The sequence below is a fragment of the Capsicum annuum genome, chromosome 6 (assembly GCF_002878395.1).
Source record: "Capsicum annuum cultivar UCD-10X-F1 chromosome 6, UCD10Xv1.1, whole genome shotgun sequence".
In the NCBI taxonomy this organism is placed as follows: domain Eukaryota; kingdom Viridiplantae; phylum Streptophyta; class Magnoliopsida; order Solanales; family Solanaceae; genus Capsicum; species Capsicum annuum.
The window spans coordinates 52,268,807-52,293,209 of NC_061116.1; the positions used below are offsets into that span (position 1 = coordinate 52,268,807).

Sequence of the window (24,403 nt, forward strand, 5' to 3'; positions counted from 1 at the left end):
TAAATAGTACAAGAGGATTCATATTTCAAAACATATGTCAAACCATGCAAAGATTCTCCTTTTCAACATTTCAATAAATAGTGGTCAATTTCTCAAAGCAATCATGCAATTCCTTTGATTATCACATTTTGCATTTAAAAATAATAAATTATCCCTCTCTTCAATTCTCAACCAGTATAAAGTTCATATAAGATAGTAAAGCTCTTGACTCATACTTTAAGACATGCAATTTAGTCACCCATAACTTGTAAATCAAGAAGTATCACAAAGAGAGAGGGAAAATTCATTATTCATGCTCTCAATTCATATTTCAAAATTGAAAAAACATATATACACATATACACGAGAAAATCATGATTCAAGGGAAGGCCTCAAGACCAAAACATTATATCATTAAAAAGGATTCATAATGCATATTCTTCAAATTGTTCTCAAAATCCTTCATGAATATATTATTTTTAAACCTTAAAAACTTAATAAAACACTTCCACCATGCCCATGTAGTTTAGGAAAAACTCCACATACCATAGACTACTTAGTTTGACGGATGGAACCCGAATCTTGATTAATTTCTTGGAAATCTTGAACTTAAAGATTTAACTTTTTGATTTTTGAGGGAGGGTTAGGGTTTTGTTTATGAGGAAAACTGATCATTTTTGAGCCTATAATGCCCTACAAACATTTTAATCTTTTGTTTTCACGACTTGGGGCTATAAGGAAAAGATGAGACTGCCCCTCAGATTTAAAATTCGCAACTGACACTCAAATTTGGGACTTACCGCAATACGCCAATTGTGCCACCGCTATTGGCACCGCGACACACCACAATCATGGTGATCTACTTTTTGGGAATCCAAACATGTATCCAACCTCATCCAAAAAATCTAAAACTCCCCCGAGACTTCCCCTTTACACCCCTGAACATGAATTAACTAAAAAAATCTACGTCTCGGGGTCGAGAAGGTCAACTTAAAAATCCTTTAAGTTAAGGCCTCAAAATATGACTAAGTCCTTTTTAACACTGAGATAAATTTTTAGGTTGCAAGTTATCCATGCATTCTACTAAGTGTGGTATCAAGACGAGAATACTATAGGGTGTTACGGTTTACTTTAAAGACCACATCTTAATCATCCAGTCTCATAGTAAGAGTGCCCTCTCTAGCATCAATCAATGCTTCTCCTGTCACCAAGAATGAATATCCTAGTATAATCGGGACCCTATTATTTACATCATAATTAAGAACAACTGAATCAACAGGAATAATGAAATTACCAACCTTAATTTAAACGTCCTCTTTGATTCCTTCGAGCTGCACTCTAGTTCTATTTTCCATTTAGAGAACCATATAACTTGGCCTCGACTTTCCCAAATAAAGAGTAATAAACACCGATAGGGGCATCAAGTTTATTTTTTCCCCCAAATCACTCAAAGTATAGACTACATCATTATCACTAACTCATATGGGTGAGGGTGAAACTCCCTGGGTCCTTCAATTTCTTTGGCATCTTTCTCATCACAATTTAACTAAACTCCTCAGTAAGTGCCACTATCTCAATGTTATTTAGATTTTTCGTCACTGCATCCTTAAAGTACTTAGCATACTTAGGCACACCCTACAAAACATCTAACAAAGGGAGGTTAATATGAAGTTCTCTAAACATGTCAAAGAACTTGTTGAAATATGCCTCCTCCTTTGCCTTTTTATGTTTTTCGGGAATGGTGGTAGTGGTCTATCTTGTACATGATCATCTTTCTTTGCTTTTGGGTACTAGGATTTCCCCAGTTTTTTAGCTTCTTTAGTTGCCACTTGTATCTCTCTACTTTTTGTGGGACTTACTTTGCTTTCACCTCCTACTTTTTCTTAGGAGGTCTATAAATCAAGTCTCTACCACTCTTCAAAGTGATCGCCATTACTTTCTTTGGGTTTTCTGTGTCACTTGGAAAAATGCCTTGAGGTCTAGAATTCTATGCCTGAGCTAGCTGCCCCAACTGTGTCTCTAAGTTATTTTTATCAAATTGTTGACTTTTAATATCTGCATCCATTTGTTCTTGATTGGTCAGGATATTCTTAAAGGTATCTTCAATATTACTGGTCTATATGTTTTGCTGTTGATGAACTGCTGAGTCTGAACCTTATTGTTGAACTATGAATAGTTGGGCTATCTCTGCCACTTATAATTGTAGGCTTACCATAATTTCCCTTCTATGCATTTCTCATGAAGTTAACCGACTTCAAATTTGCTCCACATGAGTCTATAGAGTGACAAATTGTACGATAAATCTCACATCAAGACAGGGTCTGTTGAACTGCATTTACCTTAGCTCAAGGTTGGTTCATACCCAAATTGCTAAAATATGTCATCATTTAGTTTTGAAAGGTTGATAGTTGAGCGGTTGAGACACTATCTACTTCAATCATCTTTCTAGGCTTCTTCACTATACTTCTGGACATATCACCCTACCATTCGAGATTGACTTGTGCAATTCAATTCAGAAAAGTGTATAGCTTATCATATGCCGTGACACTATCTGCTTCAATCATCTTGGTAGTCTTCTTCATTATACTTTTGGACATATCACTATACAAGTCAATCCCGAATGACAGAGTGATAGTTGAGCGACTGTGGTACTATCTTCTTTAATCATCTTGGTAGGCTTCTTCACTATACTTTCGGACATATCACACTACCATTCGGGATTGACTTGTGTAATTCGATTTAGAAAAATGTATAGCTCATCATATTCTTTATCAAAAGCTTGACCACATACAGCTGAATCTAGAAATTTTTTTGTGTTATGGTCAAGATATTAAACAAAATTATGAGCCAATACCTAATTCTCTATTGATGGTGTAACAGTCCTCGAGTAAATATTTGAACCTCTCCCAAACATGATATAAGTTTTCATCCGTCTTCTGCTTAAAACTCAATATGTCACTTCTCAATCTTGTAGTCTTGCCAGACGGGAAGAATCGGATGAGGAACTTCTTCGCTAGATCATCCCACGTAGTGATGAAATATAAAGGTTCTGCCTTTAACCATTTCTTTGCTTCTACCAAAATTAAGAAGGGGAAGAGAGTGAGACTCACACAGTCAGTTGAGACTCCAGTAGAAATAAAGGTGTCACAGATCTAAAAAATGTTCTACAAATGAACTTGTGATCGTCATGAGACAAGTCTATAAATTGCCCACCACTATGCAATAGTTTCACCATGTTCTGTTTATGCTCAAATCTACCTCTAGGTTTTAGTCTGCAGATAGAATAGGTAACATTAGCTGTGAGTGGAATTGACACTTTGCATATGGTCCTTCGGTCTGGTTGATCGTCAGCAATTTATGCAGGAATATCTCCTTCTTACTAAATTTAAGATATCCAATAGAGAAGCACTACTTCTCTTCTTGACTGATGTAAGCATCACTCAAGTACAGGATATGGTTTAACCAAATCCATTTATCTTTCTAACTTACTTAAGTTTCAAAATGGTCACTACAAATTCAGAAGCTAAGATCAAGTTATTAGAACTTATAAAAAAACTAGTAAACTAAAAGTAAGATAGTTGCCAATTTTTAGGTCCCTGGCAATGACACCAAAAACATGTTGTGTCCTAGTACACATGCAAGTGTACATGGTCTTCCAAGTAGTAAAGTGGCCTTTAAAAGCCAAGTATCAATACCATAGGGAATTGGTTTAACAACAATCCAATTATACCTTTACTACTAATATAAAACAAGCGTGAATGTAACCAATAACGTTTGAAAATTGTGAATTAATAGTAACCATAAATAATGTGATAATGTAAGGTGTTGAAAACAAAATAGGAGAAATATAGGGTCAAGGAACTACAGAAAATTCTACTTAGCCATACAATCTCATTAGTTTTGTTGATTGACTTGGTTATTGATTCAAGGGGTTGATATCACGACTATGGTCTTCTGAGTCTCTAATATTCTATCAAACTTAGCCCCACAACTACATCGTTGAGCGGGGATGCAATAACTAAGTTAAACACATTTATATTTTATCCCGTATATGAACCAAATGGGGAGAATTAGGTATATTCCTATCCTAAATGCATATCTTAACTTTAATCCCTTGAGCGTATAAGATCCCACTCCATATATCGCACGATCTGGTCTATTGTTCCTCCTTATAGGCAATATTAGTTTATCCTAAGGGTTGTAATTCTATAGAATAGTAATAATAAGGATATATGAAAACCCAAACAATGATAACAAACTTTAAAAATTCAATTGAAAGCATAAGCAATCATGTTCTTCGCCTCAACCCTAGATGAGGGCGTTTAGCCACTCATGGATTTATAACGAATCGCGATTAAGAAATTCATGTATAAGAACAAAAAATAAACTAAAGAAAAGATTAAGAAACCTAAACGAGGCCTCCTCAAATGTATTTCACCACCAAAAGTCGTCCAAGGTGTTTGCAACAAGTCCCAAGTGACCTATTTATAGATGGAAACCCATAACACATTTTGAACTCTTGGGCGTGTCACGCCCATGTGTTGGCGCGATAAGGGTGTGGACATGCCCTTATCATGGATTATCACTAGAAATAAACATTTTGGTTTGTGGGCAAAGTCATTTCATGACTTTATGTCAGAGGCTAGAGGGCGTGGCACACCCATGTGCTAAGAATTTCTAGATTTCATCAATATTTGCTCCATCCATTTGACCTTGAGTTCCTCACTTTATGGTCGGTTTTTCAGCATCATTAGACAATGTATTGCTCTTGAACATAACTCCTAACATCTCCCATAGCAAAAACACCACGAATCAGTTCTTAAAACACAATAGAATTCATCTAGATGAACTAGAACAACACATAGCTCAAGCTAGTAACACTAGTTTTCTCTTCTAAACTCTAGGTGGTCAATTTGATTCTCTACTTGTTTTAAGCACACCTTAAACATTATAAACAAGTATTTTAACACTTATAGGCTCAATTATATGAATATCAACTCATTACACACACAAGAAGTCCTTAAAACTAGTCTAAACAAGCATAGATAATGATACTTAGGTGCATAAATCCACCTAAGATCAGATAGCAGTATTGGAATTCTCATCCGAGTTTATCTATTAGGATTTTTGGTTTGAGACAAAAGCCTAAACAAAAAAAGCTCCAAAATAAAGTAATGAGCCTAAAATCCAAATGAATTTTTTGATAATTGAACTAACAGTTCCAATCGGTAAAATGACTTGTAGCTGCTGTAGGAAGGCTCAAAACATCTAAAATGTACGAAAACTCAAAGGGATGAGGTATTTGGCCCACACATTCTGAGCAAGACTTCCAGATAACCTCCGAGAAGGAACAACACTTTTGAGAGATTTTGCTATAGGTAACCCTTTTTCAACTAACTTCCTTACTTTATTCTCAAATAACCATAACTCGACCCTAACCACCAATTAGTCTCCAACTTAATTGAGGATGGATGATGAACGTAAATCCAAACCACAACACACAGATACCACACCAATATCAGGACAACCAAGTGACAACCCGTCTAATCCAAGGGTACACCAAGGCAAAAATCCTGGAACCAACTTCAATATCCAAATATAACATCCTTTTTTCCTTCCCAATCCTACTGTCATGATTCGAATCCGGGACTGACCGTGAAAGGTTTCTCAAGTCCCACATGGATCGGAGATCACTTCTTTACCTAAACTAGTCAGATCAACAACCTCAAGTGTCGGATAAATTCCAAACATATAACCAGATAATGAAGAATAAGACTAATAGCAATTCATGATAAGTCTATACCAACAACCGACAACTAGATAATCGTCCATTGCCAAACATCTAACATAACTAATATACCCAAGTCCACAGTATTCCAACAAAGCCTCTATATATGCAAAGTCAATAAAATGTCGGGATATCCCCCCGACAGTAGCCAAAAACAAATTCTAACAAAGTCTGATACATATAATATAAAGACTATGAAATAAAGCCTTACGGAATATGGGAGCTCACCACTTTAATGTCAACTCACAGACTAACTTAAGCACCTGATCACTGCACATGAAAAGTAGAAGAAGTTTTGATATCTGCATCGTGTAGGGATAGAGCATCCAGAGACAATTAGTAGTTGAAGGGTTAGCATGTAACTCAACAATAGAGGAATAAAATGATGCCATCATTCAAAACCAAGTCAAATTATCATATGCGATCACATACATATATATATATATATATATATCGTGCCGAGGTAGGGAAAAAGTCTTAGCATGCACTTTGAAAACCTTAACCTGGGATTTGTAGCATAACTTTCATACAACAATATAGGCCCAGCTCTCCCCTAGCGTGAAGGGCCCCAGTGTGTGTAGCCGCACGAACCAGAGAATATAAATATCCCGCATATGCATTTACGGGGGACTCAAACCTCCCAACAAAAATAAGGTGACTTAAGCACCAATGTAAATAATATGGGGAACTCGAACATCCTATTCATTATTTATTTAGGGGACTCAAACCTCCCGGTCATATAGACACCCACACCAGCAAGCATAGTTTCAAGTGTTAGTCCTTCAGACTCTATTTGTATGGCCCGACTACACATCTCTCTGTAAAGCCCAATTAAAATATTCATTATACATACAAAACCATTAATCCAATTACTTACCAAATGCATCCTATTGGTATCGTCATACCAACCCCACTTGTAAGCGTACAACATGATATAACCATTATTAATCAACTTTGGGACTCGAAGCTGTTGTCTAAATAAAGCTATTAATTCAATTTAACATTTAGGGACTCGAACCCGTTTATCTAATTAAACCACCAAGGTTATAATTCATATCAATATATGGCCAACAAGGCCTTCACAAAACCATTTACCAACCATTTACATTATTAGACCAATGCCTTAGTTCACAACACAAGTCAATATGTTACAAGATCATTCTAATAGGCAATTTCACAAATAGGTTGAGGGCATACCATAATCAAACCATTATTCAAACCAAAACCATCAAATTAGGGTTAAACAAGACCCCTTAGTTGAAATCACAATTCCCAAGAACCCATATGTGCAAAACTATCATCAAAACATATATAATCACAATTTAAACCACGAGAAAACAATACTCAACATTATTCATTCAAACCCTCAGCCATGGTTTTCAAAACCATCATTAATGATTCATGAACAATGCTTAAAACGCATGATTTTTTTGAACTACAATGAAGGAAGAGCCACATGCCTGGGTTATGAAGACTCACGAAGAGATTTTGATCCTTAAGCCCCTAGATAGCCACCTTGAAGAAACCCTAGACCAATCTTTCTTGAGAAGTTTTAAAGAGAGTTTAGAGAGTGTTTGATCTTCTAAATTATAGAATGAATGCCCAATAAGTATTATAAGATGTGGGCTCTTATGGGCTTGAAGTGGGAAATGTCCAAACTACTCTCAGCTTAAAAGCTTTAGAAAACTCATAGGTGGGTATGATTGGACCCTCCAACTCGTCACCACAACATACGAGTAGTACCCTCAAGTCGTCACTAGATCAGAACATTGGACAGCACATTTTGTCCAACATACGACTCCCTTGCCCAAATCATCACCGTACTATATGAATAGTATGGTCTAGTTATATGTTAGACCGGACACCAAGGGCTAGACACTGGACAATATACAATTGGACCCTACCTTCTTGTCATATCCCAATACGAATTGTATGATGTCTCTCATAACTAGGACAGAATTTGGCCAACAACACACTGACAACCATACGATTAGGGTCCCTATACCCATTATCACATCATACAACTTGTGGTGTAAGTCGTATGATGATCAGAAAGTCCAAGACTCGAGATTTTGCAAGATTTGAAGTTTTGGGTGTTTTAGTCTCCCCCACTTAAGGATCATTAGTCCTCGAATGATGGGAAAAGACAATACAAGAACGATTGAGACTCCACACGCTGCTACTCTTACCTTTAACCAAGTTAGAAAACAAAGATGCCAAGGAAATCAATCTTTCATTTAACAAAGTCAGAAAACAAAGATGTTAAGAACAACGCATACCTTAAGTAAAATTTTCTAGAATCAGGAATAGTAAAGGATACTTGGACTTCTTGTCCTCCTTAGCTTTATAAGTAGCTTCCTCGTACTTTTGGTTCTGCCATAGAACCTTTACCGAAGCCACGTCTTTCATTTGCAATTGATGGACTTATTGATCCAAGATCCTCACTAGGACCTCCTTATAGGACAAGAAATTCAAAATACCAATATTCTCTAAGGGAAAAACCAATGAAGGATCACCCACACATTTCTGCAACATGGACATATAGAATACCGGATGAATGGAACTCCTGCTAGAAGGAAATTCCAACTCATATGCAACACTACCAACCTTTTTCAAAACCAAGTATGGGCTAACATATCGGGGTCTAAACTTCCCTTTCTTTTTAAACTGCATCGGTCCTTTCATGGGAGATACCCTTAAGAACACCCAATCTCTAACCTCAAACTCCAAGTCCCTTTGCCTTAGGTACGCATGGGACTTTTGGTGACTTTGGGTGGTCTTATGCCTATCCCAAATCACCTTCACCTTCTCCATAGCTTGGTGAACCAAATCCAAGATAAATATTTCTACTTTACCAACCTTAAACCACCCAATGGGAGATCTACACCTCCTTCCATACAACGCCTCAAACGGGGCCATTCCAATGCTAGAATGGTAACTATTGTTGTAGGAAAATTCAATGAGAGGTAAGTGGTCATAAAAACTACAACCAAAGTCAATTACACAAGCTTGCAACATATCTTCCAAAGTCTGAATAATCCTTTCAGCTTGCCCATCTGACTGCGGGTGAAAAGACGTACTAAGACTCACTTTAGTCCCCAAATCATGTTGAAACGAGTGCTAGAAATGCGATGAAAATTGAGTACCATGATCTAAAATAATTGAAACAGGTGCGCCATACAACTTTACCACTTCCTAAATGAACAATTTCACATAGTCATTGATAGAATAATTAGTCCTCACGAGCAAGAAGTGAGCGGACTTAGTCATCCTAACCACAATGACCCAAATGGAGTTACATTGATTCTGCAACTGCGAAAGGCCAGTAACGAAATCCCTATTAATTAACTCCCACTTGCACATCAGTAATTTAATGTCTTGAAGTAGCCCACTGGGCCTCATGTTCTCCACTTTCACTTGCTGGCACACTATACACTTAACCACAAGGTTGGCTAGACCCTATTTCATATTATTCCACCAATATATCTCCTTGAGATCATGATACATCTTTGTTGAATCGGGATGAATTGTATACCGCGACTCATGGTCCTTGGCCAAAATCCTGTCTCGTAATCCATCAACATCGAGAACACACAACCTCCCTTGGTACCTTAAGATACCATCACCGTCGATCTCGAAAGCAATCATCCTTTGCTTACCCACATCATCCTTGATCTTCATCAAGAGAAGATCTAATATCTATTTCTCCTTTATTTCTAAACCAAGAGATGATTGCTCTACCTGTTACACAAATATACCACCATCTTCAAAGTCCAAGAGACAAATTCCAAGGTTAGCCATATAGTTAGTATCCTTCACCAACTCCCTCTTATCCTCATCCACATAAGCTAGGCTCCCCATGGATAACCTGTTTAGAGCATCAAGAACTACATTAGCTTTACCTGGATGGTAGTGAAGACTTATATCATAGTACTTCAGCAAATCACGCCACCTTCTTTGCCTGAGATTAAGCTTTCCTGAGTTAGCATATACTGCAGGCTTGTATGATAAAAAGATATCAACATGGACCCCATAAGGATAATGATGCTAAATTTTCAATCCTAACACCATAACTAAAAATTCCAAGTCATGAGTTGGATAATTCTTCTCATGAACCTTCAACTGTCTAGAGGTATAAGCAAACACCTTACCATGTTGCATCAACAGATAACCAAACCAACCCAAGACGCATCATAATAGATTATGAGACCCTCAGTAGCCTCAGGTAGAGTCTTGATTGGAGCTGAAGTCAACTTATCTTTTAGATTCTCAAAGTTACCCTCGCAAGTATCAGACCACATGAACTTTACCTTCTTCTGAGTTAACTTGGTAAATGGAGTAGCAATCGAAGAAAAACTTTCCATAAACCTCCTATAATAACCGACTAAACCTAAGAAGCTCTGAATATTGATTAGAGTCGTAGGCCTAGGCCACTTCTTAACCACAACAACTTTCTGAGGATCTACCATGATCCCTTCACTAGACACGACATGACCTAGAAATATAATCGTGTTCAACCAGAATTAACATTTTGAGAACTTATGATACAACTACTGATCTATCAAGGTCTGTAATACAATGCATAGGTGATCGATATGATCCTCCCCACTCTTAGAGTACACCAAAATATCATTAATGAAGACAATCACGAACAAATCTACAAACTGATAGAAGACCCTATTTATTAGATCTATGAATACCGTAGGGGCATTGGTCAAGTCAAATGACATGCCTAAGAACTCAAAATGCCCATATTGGGCATGAAAAGTTGTCTTAAGGATATCCACCTCCCTAATATTTAACTGATGATACCAAAATTAAAGATTAATCTTGGAGAAAACTTAGCACCCTAAAGCTGATCAAAAAATTATCTATCCTCGAAAGAGAGTAGTTATTCTCTATCATCACCTTATTCAGCTTTCGATAATCAATACACATCTTAAGGGAACCATCCTTCTTATGCACGAATAACATCAATGAAACCTATGGGGACACACTAGGATGGATAAGACCTTTGTCTGAAAGACCCATTAATGGCTCCGTAAGCTCCTTTAACTCAGCCGGAGCCATTCTATATGGGGGGATAGATATAGGATGAGTGTCTGAAACAAGGTCAATACCAAAATCAATCTCTATATCAGGAGGAAAATCGAAAGATAATTAGGAAAGACCTCAGGAAATTAATTCACCACCGAGATAGAATGTAAAGAAGGACCCTCAGAGTTAGAATCTTTAACCCGAACTAGGCGATAGAGACACCCCTTGGAGATCAATCTCCGAGCTCTAAGATATGATATAAATCTCTTCTTAGGATCTAGGGAACCACTCTCTCACTAAGAAAAGTCTCATTAGGGAATTTAAACATAACCTTATAGGCCCGACAGTCTAAAGAAGCATAGCATGAGTGCAACCAATCCATCCCTAATGTAACATCAAAGTCAACTATGTCTAATTCAAATAGATCCAACAAAGTCTCTTGACCAACAATAGATACCACACAACCCCTATAGCTTCTTCTAGTAACCACAGAGTCACCTACAGAGGTAGAAAAAAAAGGGTCTGAAATACACTCGGGACCAAAACCAAAATACAAAACCATAAATGAGGTCACATTAGAGAGAATTGACCCAAGATCAAGCAAACAGTACATATCACAGGAATAGAGTTTCAACATACCAGTAATGACATCGGGATATACCATAGAATCTTGATGAGAAGAAAAAACATATAAGTGATTCCAGCCTGTGTCGGTACCAGAAGAAGATGCAGAACTCTTTGGTGCAGGAGCTAACAAAGAGAAAAAAGGAACCTTATTGGCTCTAAAAGCAACCCTACAAGGAAAATCACACTACATATGGAAAATCTAGCCACAACTAAAACATTGGTTTCTCCCTTTCTCACACTATCCACGGTGTGATTGACCATAAAATCTGTAAGAAGGGTATGATGGAGCAGACTGAGCCCCACTAGCCTAAGATTGGTCACCTTTTGCCCTATACCTCTACCATGCTAAGAGAAATGATCACCCGTCAGCTTTGGGTAAGGAGTACTAGCCGTAGAGAAGGAATTAGAACTCCTCCATGATGATAGGCGAAATTACGCGCCTATATCAATATATTTTGCCCATATTTTAGCCTAGTTTCGAGAACTAATTATCTATTTCGTACACTTTTAGTCCTTTTTCCTGTAAATGAGCTAACAAATGTGATTAGGAAAGTTTCAGGTATAAATGATGCAAAATACAGCAATTTATGGCTTACTTGACGCAAAAGAAAGCTCACAAACGAGATGGAAAGGAGCTGGACGCATAAAGGACTAAATCTGCTGCATGGAAAATCTGTCCCGGGCTAAAACAGCATTTCTGAAGACTTTGGGACTTACAGACACAAAGCTGGATTTTTGCCATAATACATTAACCTAGTGCAATTAGGTTATGTGTTTCATCATTCTATTTGGATTATAATTTTGTAACCTTACCCTAGTACAATTGGGTCAAGGATTTCATTAGTATATTAGGATTTGGTTATTTATTTTATTAGTTTAGTAGGAGTAGGATAGGAGTATTATAAATACCCTATCATGTTAGAGATTTTCAAGAAGAAAAGGGGGGGGAGACATTCTGACAATTCATTCATCTCCTTACAATTAAGACATCTTCCTACAACCCATTCTCAATTCTTCATTCTTCTACTCTTAAATTCCACAACAAGAGAATCGTTACTTGCTACGGAATCACTAAAACCACACGCCAAACACCTACTATTCACGCCATCCACCATGCAAAGCGTGATATCCTTCGCATTCATGGGTAACTAAATCTCTTAGTTGGGGTTATGGAAGCCGAATGAGTTACTATCTATAGCTATGAGTTTGTGAGTTCAAGACAAGTATATTGCTTATATCATTATTCTCTTCATCTTAAATCTACATTCTTTGCGGTTCAAACACAAGAACACGCCATTCTAACATCTAACCTGTTCGAGAGAAAGGTTATTTGTCTAGAAAAGAAGACGCATAGACCAACGCCAGTCTAACATCTGACTTGTTCGAGAGAAAAGTTATTTGTCTGGAAAAGAGATAATGTCAAGGTAGTAGGACACCCTTTCCTATTAAAAAGCTAGTGCCGTACCTGGACTAACTTCTTGGAGAATTCGTACCGTTAGTCACGCTTTAAGCTCGAGAGAGTTAAAGTGAAATAGTCCTTGTTTAGGTCGAGAGACGCTTGGATTTACCATCGACTACAATTCTCTATAAGCAATTACATGTCAAGACTCTACACACTCATAGCCAATAGAGACGTATACCTCAGAAGGTGGACATAACCCCAACGCCTCAATTCTCATTGTTTACAACACACGTGACAATCTCTCTTTATTTTGCTATTTTCAGTTCTTACATTCTTGTTTTGGTTACATACTACAATCCCCCCTCTCCTACGAGACTTGCACTAAAAGTCTAGTAATTTCTCTTGCTTGTTGGCCAAGCTATTCTCTGTGGGATCGATACCCAACCCAGGTTGGGTTCTATATTTGCTAACGACCGCTTTACACTCCCACGAGAGCTGTAGATTGAGCGTTATCACTCCACTTCTTTTTAGGACATTTTCCCCCATCTCTACCACTCTGCTACTGGACTCTACATTGATTAGAAAATCTAAAATTCTTTCTCTGCCTCTTACCAATCTCAACCTGCTTCTTCCTTCCTTGCTCAACTTATTGTATATAAACCATAAGTTAATAAATATCCATATCCTTGTTCAACAAGGTATCTCTACTCTTCAAAATCAACTTAGGGGATAGCCTAGAAGCAAACGTATGTATGCTAACTCTCATTCTAGACATCAACTTAGGAGAATATCTAGACAAATGATGGAATTTCAAAGCATACTCCTTGGTTGACATCCTACCTTGTCTTAGATTTACAAATTTTTCTGCTTTTGCCTCCCTCAACTCCTGAGGAAAGAAGCAGTTCAAAAAGACACTAGAAAGGTCATCCCATAATATAAAGTTAACATCACTTCCCCTAGAATGCTCCCACTCTTTGTACCACTAGTACACCATATCCTTCCATTGGTAGGCAGCAAACTCCAAACTTTCAACATCTGAAGCATGCATAATTCGAAAGATCTTCTCTATCTCATCAATAAAAGCTTAAGAATCCTCCTCAACCCTAACACCAGTAAAGACTAGAGGACTTAGCCTCATAAATTGGCCAACCTTTATGGACTTAGAAGATGGAGTAATAGAAGCACCACACTCAGAAGAGAAGCTATCAACTGAGCCAACATATGAATATACTGACAAAACTTAATATTCATCACATCTGCCTGGGGAGATCGAGGAGTTCTAGATAGAACCAGTGGAACTCCAGGTGGACAATTAGGAATTGGACCCCTAGATCGTGTCTACACCCAATAAGCAGGGTGTGTCCTATCAACAGTGTCCCCAAGTGGAATAGTGGAGTTCCCCTAAGATTCAGATCATCTAGGAGGCATGACTTGTAAAAGCGAGCAAACAAGAAATTAAAGGAATCCATGATTGTAGGTTCTATAGCCCGGACTAAGACAACAAGAAAAAGAGACATTCCTAAATATCTCATAGCCTCTCTCTTAAAAGTGTGGCATGCTACATACCCGTAAAAGAGACTCAACTTGAATGACTTTATGGATACCCAATTGACCATGAACCTAGGATCTAATACTTACTTTGTCACCACCCAAACTAGGGTCTAGCTGTAACGGGTATCTCAAGTCCCACGTGGATTGAATATTACCCTTTTCACATAACCTAATCAGCTCAACAACCATAAGTGTTGGATGAATTTAGAACATATAACAAGATAATGAAGAATAAGACTAATAATATTTCATGATAAGTCTATACCAACCACCGATAACCAGACAACCATCCATCACCAAACATCCAACCAAAGCAACACATCAAAGTCTACAATAATCCAACAAAGCCTTTATATATCTGAAGTTAATAAAATATCAGGACAAATAAAGTTTGATACATAAAATATAAAGACCATGAAATGAAGCCTTTCAAAATATGGATTCTCACCACTTTAGTGTCAACTCATGAACTAACTTGAGAATAATCCACAGTCCCTCCAAACTGCAGAAGACTAAACAAGTAGCTAAAGAGTAGCCTTAGATAGCCATTAGATGAAACCCTAACTAATACATGTCTAAAAACAAAGGTTTTAACAAAGCTCTACAAATCACAACTAAACCTCAATACCAAGATGAACCGCCCAATATCAACTATCCAAAACTACCGTGCAGATAGGTAAGCATTCACACTCCAAATATATCATAACCTCCAAGCCACCATTCCAAGGCATTAAATCCAAAACTGAACCAACAAGTTTGAACTATGGCCAAATATCCAAATCAACCTTACTACCTAAATCAGAGATATTTTTACTAGATCATATCGAAGCCAAAATTGAAACATAGCTAAAAAACCAAAATTACAATGGAGGAAAACCATGGGCTGAAGGCACAGCAACTAACTCCATATCTTCTAGAGGGAATGACCTACCAAACTATACCCAAGAACTCACCAAGGCTGAAAACCACACTAATAATAGCCAAACCCTATCAACTCTGAGAATTTTACCCTTAGATGGAAATATGTCATTCCAATACTCCATACCAATAACAAATACCAAATTTACCAACTTAAGAATCGGTCACAGGAAAGATCACTTATCTCCACCTTTGTTAACTTTTCTAGAATAAGAACCATAATATAGCAATGACGAAGTATTGATAATGCTCAACTTACACTTCAATTTAGTGCAAGAAGGTCGTCATTAATATATTTACCTAACTTTGGAGTCGGGGTTGAATCCACAGGGAACAATGTAAGTGGCGATTAAACTAATTTAAAATTAAAGCTACAAGTTAAATTCAAACAAATGATACAAAAATATAAATTGGGGGTTTAGGTTAAATAAATTTTTTGTGTGTCACTTTAATTTCAATTTTTGTAACCAAGATTTTATGAAATAACCAGAATTATGTTCACTAGGGCTTACGGTACATGACAGATGCTAAAGTTGACTCAAGATTCTCACGGTGTTTAGGATAACAAGCTATATTTATCAATGATATGCTCAAATGTCTCTCGACCTATTTAAGCATCTAATTTCCTAATCCTCTCAGACTTAGAAAATCGCTATTCACTGCCCAGATTTTACCTCAAGTTAATAACCTTATTATAGCGCTGATTATTAAACGAAGTATTTCCGAGTCCCTATTGATAATTCACTTCCTACTGTATATGATTTCTTTCTCAAGCAAATCAAAGTAGGTGTGTCTACTGTTTGCAACCAACAGATATTAATTAAAATCTTAGAATTATCAAGAAATCCTAACACCTATTAAATCTTGAGTGTTTAGCACATCATCATGACCTAACCCTAGATCCCATAATTCAAGTTAAAGGAATTTAGCCGCTCATGATGTAATAATCGAAGCAACTAGTTGAAATCATGATTTGAAAGATAAAATTACCACAAGATGAATAAAAAATAGAGATTCTCAGAATAAATTACAATGGAAATCCTTAAATAATGATAATAATCTCTTCAAAGTATTTGCTTTTTCAAGCCAAGAAACTAGAGAGAGAAAATATCAGATATGTCTCTTAAAACTCAAGTGCCAACCCTTAGAAAAACCCTAAACAATGCTTTTTATAGTTAATCCTAAATAAGAAAATAAAATTAAAGTTGCAGCTTTTTCTTGGAATAGACGATGACATACGTGACAGTTTATTAGGAGTCTGACGGCTTATCACAAATGTCGTCAGCTTCTCTACACATTTGGCTTCTGCTGTCTAAGGCTGACATGACATTGATGCCTTATCACTAACTTGATGGCTTATCACAAATGTCGTCACAAAAATTTCTTCAACTCCCATTCTCTGTTTAAGGATGACAACATTCATGACGACGTATCACACTTTTGACATCTATCACTAGATGTCATCACAGGCTTCAACTCATGTTCAAGTCTGGCGAAGCTGTGATAGCCTATCATAGGACTGACGACTTATCACAGATGTCGTCAGCCATACTTTTCTTCAGATTCCTCCAGATTTCAACTTTTTTTCTTCCATTCTTGTTGGTTCTCTATCCCATCAGCTTAAACTATAAAATTAGACATAAACAAATAAAAAACGACAAAAATTGCTCAAGACTTCACAATTATTCTTGGTTAAAGGTCTTAAATGTGTTAGAAATTGCTCACACATCAAGTATCCAACTCCATACTAATACCAAGATCAAAGCTACCACTACGAGGCAAACCCAACACACCTGGAAGAAAAATACAATACCTTTCAACATCAATATCAAAACCATTATAAGGATATGAACTAGACAAATTAGAAGAATGGTCCTAAATTGGTCAACCCTAAAAATAGGCTGCATAACCAAATTACCAACTCTAGAACCATAACCAAAACATAGAAGGCCAACTTACCTTCACTGTAACAAACCCCTCAACAACCAATCCAACCTTGATAATAGAGGAGAAAAATGATCAGTCTTACCTCTCTACTAGAGGGAAAACAATCTAACCCAGCTAGCTTTCTAGGCCACAAATAAGATTTGTGAAAAATGAGATTCTAACTAGATAATGCTAATCTAGCCATCTATCAAGTAAAGATCGATCAACGCCAAACAATGACAAAAATAACAACAACTATATATATATATATGTATATATAAAGAAAAGGTGGTACCAAAAAGAAATAAAAGGTGGTATGAAAAACAAACATCAATCACAAGTACCACTCTAGGACCATAAGAATGCCAATATGCCAAGGTAAATAGGACTCGAACCCAAATGCTATACCCCTAGTGTAATATCACAAGTGATCTACTCCATCCACTACTAAAAGAAATCATCTACGAGGGTAGTCATATAATCATGAACTCCACACAAAGGCATACAACAATCAATATAAACCTGCCACAACACATAATTATCTATGGGTATGAAAACCCTAATACATTCTAAATTAAAGGTAAAGGTGGGAAATAATAAGCCCACATATCATCGTGGAATCTGAAGTCACATGCCTGATGAGCCTGAGGGAGAATAATCTAAGCAGATCCAAACTCAAACTGAGCATCTAAATCATCAACTAAGGTGCTAAAACACTGCCTTTAACTGAAGAAACCATAATACTATGAAGCTGATATGGATGAGTTGAATGACTAATAATCCATTCTAAGGACACACTCTATCCTATATCACCTTAACCATGACAAGCTTCTAAAATACTCTGAAGCACTGTACCTATAAATCCAGAATATCAGCCATGGCCTAAATACCCACATCAACTAAGTTGCAAGGTCTGATGAGAACCCTGTACATTGAGATCACCACGAGTAATCTAAGAGCCAACTATGGTCCAAAGTGATACTTGCATAAAACTGATAGGCTTCAAGAAAGCTAATCTCTGTTGGAAGGATCCTCAATCCCAGATAGAATACCAATAGCACTATAATGATGACATGGCCTCTTGTCGCCACCTGTATAAGTATCAATGCATGCTTTCACTAAGGCCCTCATATGATCAATAACCTTAGAGAAAGAAGACTCACCTTTGATGACAAATAAAGTCACAAAGTTAATAGTTTAATAAATCCACACACCATATTACTCTTGGAAGATATAGAATAGGAATATGTATGGCCTACTATAACGCCCAAGAATCTGATCCCGAGATGTCACACGATGCTCAAGGATACGAGTAGCCCTAAGCTAAACCTTTAAGCTGTTACTAGGTTTGAACCTTACTTCAAGATAAACTAGTCAATAAATAATGCTGAATCATACCAAAACTGAATTGAATAAATTGAACATATTATCTGAATAGTAAATACTAAAAGTCTGTAAATAAACTCGTAGTCCAAAAAGCCTCTACTGTTAAGGAACTGGAGAGTCATTAGGACAGACCCCCAACTGACTTAGATTAAACTGAAAATAATAAATCCATTACCATGAAAGTTGGAAATCTGAAAAAGCAGGCCCTCAAATCATGAGGACTCACTAACTGTAGAAACATAGATAGAGATGCTTGAATTACTCACGCTGCTGTTACTGAGCACCTGAACCAACATTAGAAGACAATGTAACACATAGACATATATGTGGATCAGTACTATGAGGATGTACTAAATATATGGGGGGTGTAATGCATTAGTAAGATATCATCATAATTAAAAAGTAAATGCATGTTGGATGTATATGACTCACATAAGCTTGATTATCTAAAATATCGAAATATAAAATAATGTATAACAAATCATACTTGTAAATCTAGTGAGTCATAACACTTAGTCTTATAAAAGCTTTTCTATCATTCTTTCCTTTAGAAACTTAGAAGCTTTGGGAGCTTTGGAAATCTTAGAACTTTGGAAGTTTCTTCTAACTAACATAAACCATGTGATCTGACATGGAGTCCAAGGTCTTGCCCACATTGGGGAGAGCTGTTCTATCCTTGCCATCAGAATAGAACCTTAACTTAAGTGATCACTATCTTAGACTACTATAGGAGTTTAAAACCTATAATGGCTCGTGGTTCTAGGGCATGAGACCTTGGAATCATACCCAACTCGGTGCTAAATACTACTCCCATACTTATTGCCCAGAACTTTTAGGAAATCCACCTTAAAATAGAATAAGGGTTCATAATTAAAACCAATTATGCTTCTCTTTGTTTTAAATCATAAATCGTATGAATAATGTGGATTTCTATCTTAGCTTAGGATTAAAATATCAATCTTTATTTTTGAAAGCACTAATCAAAACTTGTCAATAGGACTTGAGATCATAATCTCCTTATAAAATCATCAATAGTACTTAGGACTCAAAGTATAAAGGTTTAATGCATCAATAATCAGATTTAAAATTCATGCTCAATAATCATCTTAAAAGCTTTCAACAATCTCAGTCAAGATAATGGTATATAACTCATAATACGAATCTTATAATTGCAAACATGAATATATGTAAGTTTCTTGCAATTGGAGCCTTAAATATCATAAAAATGTCATAAACTAAAATAATGAGGATTTAGGTATCAACCCTAACTTAAATTTTATGGGAAATCATAGAATATTTAGTAAAATTGAAACCATAATTAAGTTTTGGACACAGGGATGAAAAGTTTATCCTTGCTCAAAACCCCACATACCTTGGATGATGAACTAGATGAACAAGTTTGCTTTTGGGATTCTATTTGTTCCCTTGAATGATGATTCTTGGAATTCTTGAATTGGGAACCTTGAATCTTGAATTTATTTGGGAAAAGAATGGTGAAATCTTGGGGATTCTTGAAGTTGAATATTGAAGCATAGGGTTTTATTTGAGAGAAACTTTGGTGAATATAAGCTTAAAATGCTTGTAATAGGCTTAAATCTTATGTTTGGGCTGAATTGGGGGCTTGGGAATTGTACAAAATACCCTTTTTAAACTCCTAAATGAAACTGGAAAAATAAACTGGGGTTCCGATTTAATAGGCCACCGTGACGCGCCACTATTGTGGTGGCTTACTGGAATTTGATGACTAGGAAATTGAGGGTCTCCGCAATGCGGAGCTATCGCACTGTCCCACTAGATTTTGACAATTGGGACCTAAAACTTCAACGCAACACGCCACCATCGCGGTGCCCTATAGAGATGCCATTTTGGCCTTCGGTGCATCGCACCACTATAGCATTAGACTACTAAAAATTGACAAATGGGAAAATGGACCTCTCCACGATGCGCCAATATTGCGGAGGTCCACTAGAAAATGAAAATTATGAATTGAACCACCTCCACAGTGCGGTGACTACCTAGGTGGTACATTGCCAACTTAAAAATAGTCTAGCTCCTCCATCGAGTGTCGGAATTGGGTGAATTTGGTATCGATGTAAAGCTTATTCAATTTCCTACAAAATGGAAAGTAAAAATCTAGAAAATTCTATATGAAAAAAATATTATTTATTTTGGAATACCTTAACATTCTAGGAACAAATTTAAGCTAGAAAAGTTCGCGGTATTACACTTATAAAAGAAACCTAATCTCATACTCCAAAATTACAAGGAACCCTGCTGAACACCAATAAACCCAACTTTGTCCTAAGAACTCTAGATGAATCGAACATCATCTCAGGCTGTGAGGTATTTGTAAGGAGGCTTGAAATCCGTAATGCCAAATCTCAAAAGTCTGAAATAGCCACAAACCATACAAAAACTTGGGTTGGCCACAAATGCTCTGGCTAATGTTGGAGATCCTCAATGTTAATCTCTGATTCCCTAGTCTAGTGCTGCACTGAAACTCTAGAAAAACATGTCGAAGTCTTATTTAAATTTATCAATAACCTCATATCATCCATCTAGAACAAAATAAAGTCAAAGAATCTACCTGAGGCTCATAGAAATACAAACACACGACAAGGAGTCAAGAATAGAACTTTCTAAAAATGTCCTACAGCCTCCTGAGGATAGATTATGTACGTCTCAGCACTGACCCCCAAGACTTCACCAAAAACTTAAATCTTGTATGAGAATACCAGTATACGTAAGCTTTTATACTAGTTTGTCACCATCCAATTTCTCAAGCCATAATTGTACGTACTATAACCCACCGGTAGATAAGTCGACCCATAGTCCAGAACTACTAGTAACAAATTATTAAGAGAAATAAAAGAAGAAATGCAGAATAGTGCAATAAAATACATATATATATATAAGACAATCCCAAAACCTGGTGGATTTAGACAAGAGCTTCTAATGACACGAATAGAAATGAGATACTAAACGAATATATTGATATAATGTATCTCTAAATACAATATAGAAATAAATCTAATATATAATAGGGAGAATAGTAATACTCTGAATACTAGGAGCTCACCTTAAATCTCTAATACATAGCTGCCCCACACAATGTGCACCATAATAGCAAGAACCTGTATTATGATCTGTAACTGCAGAAGTGTAGTATGAGTATCAAACATGCGATAATTAGTAGGCAACTATCGATGGAGCTCCAAAGATAATGTAAATATAGATACTATGCAGACAAGAATATAAACTACAACCAAGTATAAGGGAAACTAGTAAAAAGGATAAATTATCCTATTCTAGCCATACATAGGCAATAAAGTACTACACCAAATATCACTGGCCAATATACATTAAAGAGTAGGAGAGGAATATATAGTAATATACAAGGCCAAGAAATGTATATACAATTAAGGAAGGGAGGTATAGATAGTAATCTATATACCTAAGGTGTGTATATATACATATATATATTTACAAGACTAACTTAAGGTACAACCTAAGGTAGACATACTAATATCTTAAGGCGTCCTAACCAAATAAGAAACTAATGCTAGAATAATTAAGTCCTTTAACCATAATGTCTAACAATGAAATAATTACCCAAAATTAAATAATCGTAAGAGAAAGGGATCAGAATCACACCTCAAATCTTAGAACCAATCCATAATCAAACTGTCATGAACTGACCATAATAATAGTAATAATAAAAAAAAAAGTTACTATCTAGTCCAGACAAACAATACCTAAATTGGGGACCATAACCCAAAAGGCACAATCAACATATAACACATAGAAAGCAACACTCATAACCCATATCTATGTAACCCCCATAAGGCTGATAGATATAAAAATCAAATAATATATTCGTAATAGGAAATGTGCATGTAAGAATGAATGTAAGGTAAGTCCATAATACCATAACCGATCCAAATTCCATAATGTAACCTAGTGTATACATCTTGTCCAGCTCGACAACTTACAAAGGCTGGGCCTACAGTGACCTCTCTTTTCTGGCATGACGGCTCATAGATAAAGGAGCCCATACACATATATATATTGACCTAATCCTGGTCAAATATTTCCAATCACTATCATCATCAATCTACTACATACAGTATGGAAGAAATGTATGTATAATAAATGCATGGTCTCAAATCATGTCTAAAAAAGTGTGACTTTGTAAATCCATTATCCGAGGTAAATTTTGAGACTAGATCATCATAAAAGTGTAGAAAAGGTTGGAATCTCTCTCGACCAAAGTAAATAGTAGTGGTAAAACTACAAACCAGAATCAATCTCAGCCAAATATCTAAAATATCATTTTTAGTTCAAAAGCTCATAAATCATCCATTAAGGTGGTATGAATCACTATGAAAGAATTCATTTTAAAATAAAAAACTGGGAATAATTCCTTATTTAGGAAAATAGTAGTAAAACCAAGATTTAGTTAAAATTGTACCATTAAGGGAGCATGAATGTACCGAATCTATGCAACACCATCACTATTAGCTAAATAATATATTTATAAGAACCTAAACATCCATACACTATGTCTACATCATTTACAAGGATAAAGCTCTCATCAGAGTCTAATTAATATCATTATCACAACCTAGGGGACCAATAATATATATATCTTGCATAACCATAATACCCTAATATGTGAACTCTTTATAATCCACTGAGTCTAGAAGTAAACCTCATACTAAAGGGTTACGATTATCAATGTAATACCCCAAATCTGGTACCCAAAATGTTACACGGAGCTCATGACCCCGAAGGACCACAAGCTAATCCATGACTAATATCTATAACCGAGAACTGAATAATATACTATAAATATGCAGGATATAAATGGTAAGGGGGTTCAAAATTGAACTAATACTGAATATAAAACAATGTCTGTAATGGGGTATAACAATACCCAAAACTGAAATAAATTGCCTGAAACATGCTGTAGTCTGAAAGCTTCTAAATTTTTTAAAATCTGTAGAGTTGATGGGACATGTCCCCAACTAACTCCAAACTACTGAAATAATAAAGCAATAAAATAATCATGCTATTCTCAAATGATGAGGGCACACTCCTAATCTGGCTGCTGAACATCTAATCTACTGAGGATGCTTGGGAGCTCGTGCTTCTAAACCTATTGTATAAAACACCATAGCACAAATGTGTTAGTACGATTGAATATACTTGTATGCAAGTGAGGTAAGCTGAATACAAGGATTCATATGCATAAACAATGATAACTGACTGTATAATCATGAATATGAGAATACATGCATGAATACATAACTATAACTGAGGTTGTGGTAGGACTGAATACTAATTTCTGACTACCGAGTCTACTGACAACATGGATTAACTGATATCTGAGCTTATTAGTAACTGATAACTAAAAGACTATTGCTGACAGTCCTGATTATAAATAATTGATCTAAGTGTTAGACATAGCTGGATGACTGTATCTAAGAGTCCTAAAATTTGTATAACTATCTGAGTTCTTTGCTAAAGTGGGTGACTATATATGACAGTCCTAAATTCTAATGGAACTAGCTGAGTTCTGTAATAAGCTGAGTGATTATGTCTGACAGTCCTGATTTCTATAGAATTAGACTAAGTTTTATTCTGAAGACTGAATCTAAAACTGAGACTGTAGGAGGTAATCATCTTATCGACATGCCTTGAATCTGAACTGGTGGGGTCTAACCTATAACCCCAGCTGGAAGGGTGTTAGTACTATGCCATGGGTAAAGACAAGCTGTGAGTAAACC

At 36.3% G+C, this 24,403-nt stretch overlaps 1 non-coding gene across 1 annotated transcript; it reads left to right on the forward strand.

Moving 5' to 3' along the window:
• Positions 1-2,842: 2,842 nt before the first annotated feature.
• Positions 2,843-2,948, forward strand: LOC124899830. The gene has a single exon (XR_007057394.1). It is a non-coding gene; the product is annotated as a small nucleolar RNA R71 (small nucleolar RNA).
• Positions 2,949-24,403: the final 21,455 nt, after the last annotated feature.